The sequence below is a fragment of the Penaeus japonicus genome, unplaced genomic scaffold (genome assembly GCF_977035675.1).
Source record: "Penaeus japonicus unplaced genomic scaffold, GWHDUDI00000001_assembly GWHDUDI00000029, whole genome shotgun sequence".
Lineage (NCBI taxonomy): Eukaryota > Metazoa > Arthropoda > Malacostraca > Decapoda > Penaeidae > Penaeus > Penaeus japonicus.
This window is the reverse complement of record NW_028234431.1, coordinates 26,011,168-26,021,008: the sequence shown is the minus strand read 5'-3', so window position 1 is coordinate 26,021,008 and position 9,841 is coordinate 26,011,168.

The window sequence follows — 9,841 nt, the reverse complement described above, 5'->3', positions numbered from 1 at the left end:
GCACTCCCGTCTGCCTGCACTGAACCATCAACATATATGGGGTGTGCAGCGGGGACAGACACGGACACTCTGGTGATGGTTTCTAGAGCCAATTGCTTCTGTAAAAGGGGAAGGGCACCTTTGGAAATTGGTGTAAATGTGACATCATGGAGGGGAACTCGCCACATTGATAAATCAGGGATAGCTGCCTCCTCAGGGACGTTGATACCAAGGCCTCAAAGGTTGTTGCATACTTCACTGATGAGGTTGTGGCCACCTGGTCGAAGTGGAAATCTGGGTGCATATGTGTCGAGTGAATTTCGGGTAACAGCAGAGAAGTGAGGAGCAAGAATTGGGGAATGAAGACACTTGATAGAAAGATAAGCAACATTGGCATAAATTCTCTCTACAAGTGGGGACAGGTCGAGCTCACACTGCATGTTGACTATGCGAGTGGAGGGAGAACACCCTAAGATGAATCTCATGGCTCTATTCTGGAAATTTTCAAGAGCTTTAGTACTTTTCTGGGAAGCTGACAAAGGACAGGGGACAAATAGTCAACAACTGATCGAATAAATAAAACATAAAGGGTCCTCGCCACTGAGATAGAAACACCTGTGTCATTGGTGGCAAGCCACTTAACAGGAGTGAAGCGGGGCTGCAACCGGTCTAGAAGGTTTTTCACGATGGGGTGAATCCATTGTCGTGCAAGTATGGCTGGAGTGACCCGGACTGGTGCACGAAGGTATGTATACTGCGTGCAATGAGGTATGACATTCCCACCCATTGTAAACACTGGCAGTGCTCTGAAGTTACGGTAGGAAAAAATTCTGCTTTTATCTGGGGAGATTATAAGGCCACAGGAAACAGAAGACACATAGAAATTATGGAGAAAGAGCTGAAGATTTTGAGGTTAGGTTGAGTGAATACAGATGTCATCTGCATAACAGGTGACAGTAGTTCCGGGGATGGCAGGGATAAGAGAAAGTAGACGGTGCATCGGGACATTGAAAAGGAAAAGGCTTAAAACGCCACCCTGTGGAGCACCAAGCTCAAACCGTTTATAGGAGTTCCAGGATCCCCTAAACATGACACGTGAGCAGGGCTGTTGGAATATCCGAATAATTCGACTTTTGTTTACCGAATGCGTTCATTGGCTAGAGTTCTCGTATTGTGATTGGCTGCAAGGCCATGATGTCACTTATGAGAGAAAATAGGAAATGTTCTGTGAGGGGTAACTAAGCTCTTTTTTTATTTTCTGTTTGGTATTTACTTTTAAAAAATATGTAAACAATACAATAATTTTATTTTATAAATAACAGTTATTATGCAAGTCAAAATTATAATACAAAACATTAACAGCACACAATATGGCTATGACTCTGTCACACATTTATCATATTTTCAATAGGGCGAATATTTCTAATTCCACGCTGGCTTCTTACATATTCTGAAACAAATAGCAATGCTTTCAGCAATGGCAATTGAATGGAGTTTCTGATTTTCGTTTTAATGAGGTTTAACCTTGAAAATAACCTTTCCGCATCTGAACTGGATGTCGGCAATGCAAGTACCTGAAGAGCGAAATCAGACAAAGTTTTAAATCTTAAATTTGATTCTTGGTCAACTTCCTGACCGATTTTCTTATAAAATTCAAGAACGTTACACTGCTTCACACTTTCATCAATATTAGGCCATGGTAGCTGTCTCCATTCTTCAGTTAGCATTTGCTCAACAAGGTTATTTAATGTTGGCACGGATACTCGCAAAGTGTGATCTAGAGCGCTTTGACGGTTCAGTAATGCTACGGTTTCCCATAGCTTGTCGTTTGATGGAAATCTTTTTTTTTATTTCTATGCACATTGTAACCAAAAACAATCTACACTTTAACCTTACGTCATTTAGCATGTCTTTCCTTTCCTTCATCCTTTCCCTCTGGAAAAGTTCATGTACAGATGACCCTAAATACATTTGATGAATTGGCAGGTTCATCCTTTGGGTCAATTTGCTCAAGCGATATTTCTAAGACTACCTCTTGTCTACAAAACATGACTAATACATCTGTATACAAGTTACGTATAGTTTCATGCAACAGATGAATTGTGGGCGTTTGTCTCTGAAATAAAAGGTTTATTCGGCATTATATAATCTAAAAACTTGAAATATACCAATATTGAGGGTCGTCTAATGTCTTGCATATTGCCTCGACGAACAACAGGCGCTCATCAAGTACTTTTGATCTGAAATATAGTTTAAGTGCTTCCCACTGTTCAATAATTCTCGTTACAGTTTGGTGCAATAACAGCCGAGTTGTTTGAGACATACAACAATTTATGAGGCTTGATGTTGCAAAAAAATTGAAATTCTTTAAACTCATTCCTCCTTTTTGCACAGTGGGAGAAAAATGAATAAATATTGCGGATTAGTCCTTCGCACGTCCTTGGTATGTATTTTGCTGCTTCTGAAGCACATACATGTATAGAGTGGTATATATGTTTAAAAATGGTAATTCCGGAGCTGCTACCTTGAGTCTGCTGCATAGGGAATTATTTTCCCCCATCAGCTGCAAACCCAATCAAATTTTCTAAGGGGATGTCATGGTGCTGCAAACACTGGATAATTTTATTTTATAAGTTTTCACCTGTTGAACCAGTGGTATCTTTTATTTACAAGCACAACATCAAATTACTCCTTATATCCCGAGATCTGTCAAATTTCCGACTGTGACGTCATGTTTACCGAATCCGTCATCACTACGTCATTGCTTACCGACTAGCAGACGAATTACCCTGCACGTGAGGCCCTATTACTGAGAAAAACCCGTATACACCTCAGAAGGTTTCCTTGAATACTGAAGTCCACCAGCTGGTCAAGAAAAATTTCCCTGTTGGCTATATCAAAGATACTTTTGAGGTCAAGGAAGGCAACTACACTAGTGGAGGAAAAGCGGGTATAGAGCTCTACAAAGCAATGGTGCGTGCTTCTTTGTGGAAGGAAACCGTACAGACTGGGAGAGAGTTTATCCTGTAGGCGATGCATTAGTCGGGCAAGAAGGATGCGTTCAAGCACCTTACTAAAGCAGGAAGTGAAGGAGATGAGCCTAAATTTATCGGTTCCAGGTTTTGGTATTGGGACAATTGTGCTGGAAGTCCAGGCAGAGGGCACATATCCCTGACGAAAACAAAGATTGAAGAAGTGTAGAAGAGGGTTACCAGGAACTTTCTGAATGAGGTGAAGCACTTGATATGTAAGGCCATCATCCCCAGGTGCAGTAGTCTTAGTCCCAGCAACAGCACGTCACAGTTCATCCTCTGTTAAAGGTATGTCATTCTGCTCATCCAGTTTCAATAATGCATTCATCAGACAAAGGAGAGCTTCTTGAATGTGTGCAGGCAGATTGCAAGTTTGTGATTGAGCTAACCAAGTAATGATGAGATCCTGAGTGTATTCCTGTGGACTGTGGTGGAGGGCATAGGTCCTGTTTATTAGATGCCACATGGTCTGAATGCTAGTCTGATGGTTGATACTGTCTGTATATTTCTCCCATGACTCTGTGTAGACGGACTTCTGAAGGGCAATAAGATCATCCCTCGCTGTCTGGTACTGACACAGATGATCTGGTGTGGGTTGCCTCTGAAAGGCAAGACCAGCATCCACTGTCATTCTTTCTGCTTGGACAAGACAGCGGTCTAACGTTCAGGTATGGGCCACAGGGCGATGTTGAATGTGAGGCTTAATAACAACTGTAGTAAAAGTCATGTGTGGCTTTTACCAGTGAAGTTGTCAGGGGAAAGGAGGTCAAAAGTGGGAAGAAGCCTGGAAATGTATGATATGTATGTAGGACAGTACTTGGAAGGGATGGAAATCTGGGTGCGGTGGTGAGGAAGCCTAGGACTGGTTGGTAGAGAGTACTGTAGGCTGAGAGCGATATGGTCGGAGAAGAGAGAAGGTATTGAATGGCAACTAACGCGGGATGCCACAAGGCCAGATGTTAGGATGTGGTCCAGGGTACCCCCACAGGTATGTGTGGCTCCAGTAGTATTCCAGCGGGTAAGGTGGTAGCGCCATATGTAGTTGAGCAAAGGTAGGCCACTGCTGTTAGGAATGGGAGAAGTGTCACCAAGAGAAGGATGCCGGGCATTAAAATCCCCCATGTAGATCAGTCCACAATCTCTAGGAGTCGGAAGAGCTTGGAGATTAATCACACCAGGGACAGAGTACACATTGCAGAGTATGAGTTTGCCATCTCCAACAGTGACTTCAAAAAGTTGAAAAGTCATATCAGCATGTGTAGAGCAACGGAGGAGCTTGTGAGCCATGGAGGAATGAACATAAGTAACGAGGCCATTCCAGGCATTGTGTACATATGAAACATAGCCTGATAGCGAGGAAGCTGTTTTCCCCGGCCGAGCACCACCAACAAAAGCTTCTTGAATAAATATGGCCTGTGGGTGATGGCGATAGACATGTGTCATAAATGTAGTGAGCTTAGAGTAGTGTCTGATTCCAAACACATTCCACGAGGCATCGAGAGTGCAGCCAGAAGAATGGGGTGAGGTGTAGTGTCAAATACCTTATGCTGGCTAGAAGTTTCCTTATGTTTTTTTTGTTTTTTTGTTTTTTTTAGCATGTTTCATTGGGCATTTGATGGATTCAGGGGCACCAGCTTCTTGATCACAATGATTTTGGGGCTCAAGATGTTCTGTAGACTGGTCGTCATCATTCTCACTTAAGGGATGATCGACCTCAACATCAGCGAGGGAGGCTGGACCCGAGTACTCCATGATCCCCAAAATCGGAAGAGCTTGAGGCATTGCCAACACTTAGCTGGGATATGATCTCACAAGGGTGACGTAGTCATGACGTCACACACCATGCAGTGCGCATGCGCAAGCCCGATGGCCGCCGACCGTGGGGGGGTTGGGCCACGTGTTTAATATATTATCTGAGCTACAGACTAAGACCAAAAAATCTTTGATATACTGTTAACAATTTGCTGACGACTATTTCTCACTGTAACTCACAGTACATGCTGGAAAGCCTCAATTCCTTGGGAGACCTGTAAATCAGCAAACTAGTCTGCTTTTGGCGAAATGTTGATCAGCTGATCATGTAAACAAACTTCCAGAACTGGTCTTGTAATTGAAACAAAAGGCATTATTTTCTACAAAGATCCACAGATGGCCCCCTCACAACTTCACTGACTGTTGCTAGAAGATCAACCAAAACTTATACTGTAGATATAATCTTGAAAACACCAATGCTCTGAAGATGAAAATAAATCCCAGGAGCAACACGAAACATGTCCATTCACAGAGAGGGAGGGAGAGAGAGTTTACATTGTTATATTTACATTTCGTATTATGTACAATATGTAGCATGTATTCTATATGTATGAGAATAATATTTCTGTTGTATGATACTTTATGTATTCCTTGTGCATCTGGCAACCTCAGAGAGAAGAGCAAGCCTGCCAGGCCACGAGGTGACCAGACCCAGAATGTCCTATTTTATTTTGCTGTATATACACCTCTAAAGAACCTACTTTAGTTTTAGCTCGGTGTTTAATTCTCCCACAAGTTTAGAGAGCATAACATGGCGCAGTGACAAAAAGGAGAGTGTACAGCAAAGAAATGATGATTAATTCACCGATGTTTCTCTCCCGCCTGGCCACCGCGTGGCCATCCGAGCTCTGACTCCACAAGGAAGTGTGATATTTCAGTGTGTGTGATGATAGTGCAGTGTCGTGCTTAAGTGATTTCGTGCAGTGAAGTTTTTAGGAGAGTGCAGTACAACAAGTCCACTCGCTACAGAGGCCCTATGACCACTGACTCTTGCTTCCCGTTTTCTTTGCCCCCACCGCCCCGCTCTGCCCACCAGCTGATGCGCGCACGTACGCACACACTGACTGCCCGAGCTCCACACACGATTACTCACTTCAAGGCGTTGCCACTTCACCCTACCACCCCCGCCTCTCCATGTGGATACAATCCACAGGGTATTAGGGAACAATTAGCTTTTCACTGATCAAAGATGGGTGGAAAGGCTAAGAATAAGAAGACCAATACAAGCACGCCTGAAACACACACACACCCCTCACACATTGGTGACCAGGCACCCATGAATATGGCTACAATCCTGCAACTTATGTTGCAAATGGATCAAGAAAGGGAAGAAGCATGCAGGAAGGAGGAAGAAGCACACAAGAAGGAGGAAGAGGCATACAGACAGGAGGAAGCAGCTCGTTTCCAGGAGTTGTTACGCCACCTTGCACCTAAGTCCCTTGCTTCCATGGTAGATACTTCAGTGACGCTGTCTGGCAACCTGAACACCATATCAAATGCCTTGGGAACCCCGATGGCTCCAAAGGCATCTGTGCAGCCTCCAAATGCTTTGTTTACTGATGCAACTCCTCAGCAGTTTCGTGAATGAAGACATGACTGGTCAGACTATGCGATGATGATGTCTACAAAGTCTGCCACAGCCTAAGCAACTGATCCAGCTTCGGATTTGTCTAACGCCAGATATGCGATGTGTGCTGGAACACAAGTTGGATGTGTCTCCTGATTCCTCAATTCCTGTAGAGGATGTTTTGAACAAACTATAGTCCCATGTCAAGTGCACTAGTAACGAAGTGTTGCGACGGAAAGCATTCTCCGAATGCAAGCAGGCAGAAGGTGAGACCTTCGATGACTTCTGTATACGTTTAAAAATACTATTCTAGGAGATAGACCTTTGCAAAGCTTGAGATGCAGTCTGCATTGACGAATGGATTAGACATAATATATTGATGAGCATTCGTGATGCTGAATTGACGCAAAAGCTCATTGGATTGGACCCATCTGCCACACTCCAGGATGTCCTCAAAGACTGCATCTTCCTCACTTAAGGACACAAGTTCTGTTTGTGCCGTGTAGCAATATAAGACGAGTAAGAAGATAGCTCACCAGAGGAAAACAAGAAAGACACTTGCTTCCCGTCATACTAGTAATCCTTCTGAGAAATCCTGTGAACATTGTGGTCGCTATCACGACCAGAAGCCCTTTTCAGTGGTGACATCGACATGTCGTGCTTGCAACATTAAAGGCCATTGGGCTGGTGCCATGAATTGTCCAGCCAGAAATGCCAAGTGCAAGGATTGTAATTTATAGGGACACTATAAGTGTTGCCCCAAGAAGAAGGTAAAGACCCAAGGAAAGACCAAAACCTGAATATCATCAGTTCAGTGTCTCCTTCAACATCGTGTATTAGGAGCATTTCTGCTACAGTTTGATCCAGGCCTCATCCCCCACCTAAAATCTGTATCTTTCATACGAAAAAGCTCATCGGGTCACATTGATATTATATCTGATACAGGTGCGGATACTATAGTCATTGGGCTACAGCATCTCAGTACCCTTGGCCTGACTGAACAAGACCTGGAACCGCCCTCCGTTACGATGGATCACGTATGCCACCAGCAGTTGGTTCTTTCCATGGAAGCATTACATATAGTAATAAGATGACTGATTGCTGGATAGATGTCCAAAGATAACTGACAACCCCTTTGCTGTCATGGGTTGAGTGTAGAGACTTAGGGATCATTCCAGATTATTTCCCTAAACAAATCCCAGACAAGCAATCCGCCAACAGAGTACAGGTTTCAGGAAGAGGCACAAAGACCCCAGCATCCACACCAGTCCAGCCGTTGTCATTACCTTTTAACAAGTCGATGTCACCATCTGCTGCAAAAAAGTACTTTCTTCGTGAATATGCTGAGTATTGGTTGAAAGGAGGATCTAAAGTCAGAGCCACTTAAGAAAATGTCAGGCCCTCCTATGAGGATCCACCTGAGGGAAAATGCCCAACCTTATGCAGTACATACCCCTCGGTAGATTCCTCTTGCTTTTCAGGAAGCAGTGAAAATGGTGGTATTCGCATCACCACTGACCTCTCCAGGCTGAATTCAATAGTTTCCTGCCCAGCCCACCCTTCATCAACACCATTTGCAGCAATTATGAGTGTCAACCCCAAGTCATAGTTTTTTTACAATGATTGACGCACTTTGTGGTTATGGACAGATCCCCCTCCATGAAGAAGACCAACATCTCACAACATTTATTACACCCTATGGTCGTTCCTGGTATTGTCGTGGTCCAATGGGTTTCTCAGTGATAGGAGATGCATTCTGGCTACGAGGAGATAATGCTCTTCAGGGAGTGACCAATTGTATCAAGGTTGTAGATGATATCCTCCTACATGATGAGGACTACTGTACCTTACCCATCTTCAACGTGTTGAGAAGGTGTTGTCTAGGTGCAGACAACATGGTATCACCTTGAACGCTGACAAGTTCGTATTGGCCACACCGGAAACATTTTGTGGTTACAGGCTCTCCAAGGATGGCATTGCAGAGTTCCCTATGTCTGCTAACCTCACGGATCTTCGTGCATTTATGGATCTGGTTAACCAGTTGGCCGAGTTTACACCAGACTTGTCTGCCACAGCAGCGCCCCTTCGTCTGTTGATGAGCCCAAGAAGAACTTCAGTCTGGTCAGTTGGTCATACCAAAGCGTTTGAAGAAGTCAAGCTAGCCCTATCACGTCTGCCCATTCTTTCGACATTTGACCCAGCCCCTCCCACCATCTTACAAACTGATGCATCTAGGCTGTATGGTCTTGGTTTGCATTGCTTTAAGACCATGGTGGTGGTAGTTACAAGTTGTAGTCTGGGCTATGTCCGAATGCAAGTTTTATCTCATAGGCCTCCAGCATTTCAGTTTAGTGATAGACTACAGACCTTTGGTCCCCATATTAAACCACTATTCAATTGATGCAATTGAGAATCTCCGTATGCAGTGGCTGAAGATGAAGATTTCCCAATATATCTTCACAGCTACATGACGCGCGGGGTAAGATGCTTTGCATCCCTGATGCCTTGTCCTGGTCACCTGTCGATCGCCCCACGTCTGATGATGAAGCCATTTGCAATGAAACCTGCATTTCTGTTAGTGGTGTGATGCTATGCGCAGTGAAAACTATTGCAGTACCCTGTGTCAATGAACAAGAGGATCTACACTTGGAAGATTTACGTAAAGCAGCTTCTGAGGATACCACATACAGAGAGCTACTCCATCATGTTAGATCAGGGTTCCCCAATGACCGCTATGACCTGCAAAATAGTCTGCATCCATATTGAAAGATTCGAGATAACCTCCCTGCAGCCCTACGTCATCACATCCTGACATGCCTGCATGACAGACATTGTGGTTTTGAGGCCACAAAACAACGTGCCAGGCAAACTGTTTATTGGCCAGGCATTGATGCTGACATTCACAACATTATTCGTGCTTGTGAACCATGTCAGATTCTCCAGCCCAGCCAACAACAGGAACCAGTAGCATCGGATGACTACCTAAATAGGCCATTTCTTTCAGTGTCGGCAAATTTCTTTTCTGTAGCTGGAAAACGCGTTTTAGTGTACGTTGACCGCTTTTCTAACTTGTCAGTGGTAATACAATGTGGTATTGACACTACAGCTAGGACCACTATTCGTTTTTTCAGACATCTGTTCCACAAACTAGGTGTACCAGAACGTGTATGTACCGACGGCAGACCTCAGTTCACCAGTCAAGAATTTGCAGCTTTCCTTGAGCGATGGGGAGTGCGCCACATCATGTCAACACCCCATTACCCACAATCATATGGTCATGCTGAAGCAGCTGTGAAGGTGAAATACTTAAACCTGAAAACGGCTCTGACTGGGAATATTGACAATGAAGCCTTTGACAGAGGTCTCAGAGTTACATAATACCCCTAACTTCACCGGACGTTCTCCTGCACAAAGCCTCTTTGGACATTCACTCCACTCTTGTGTACCAGCT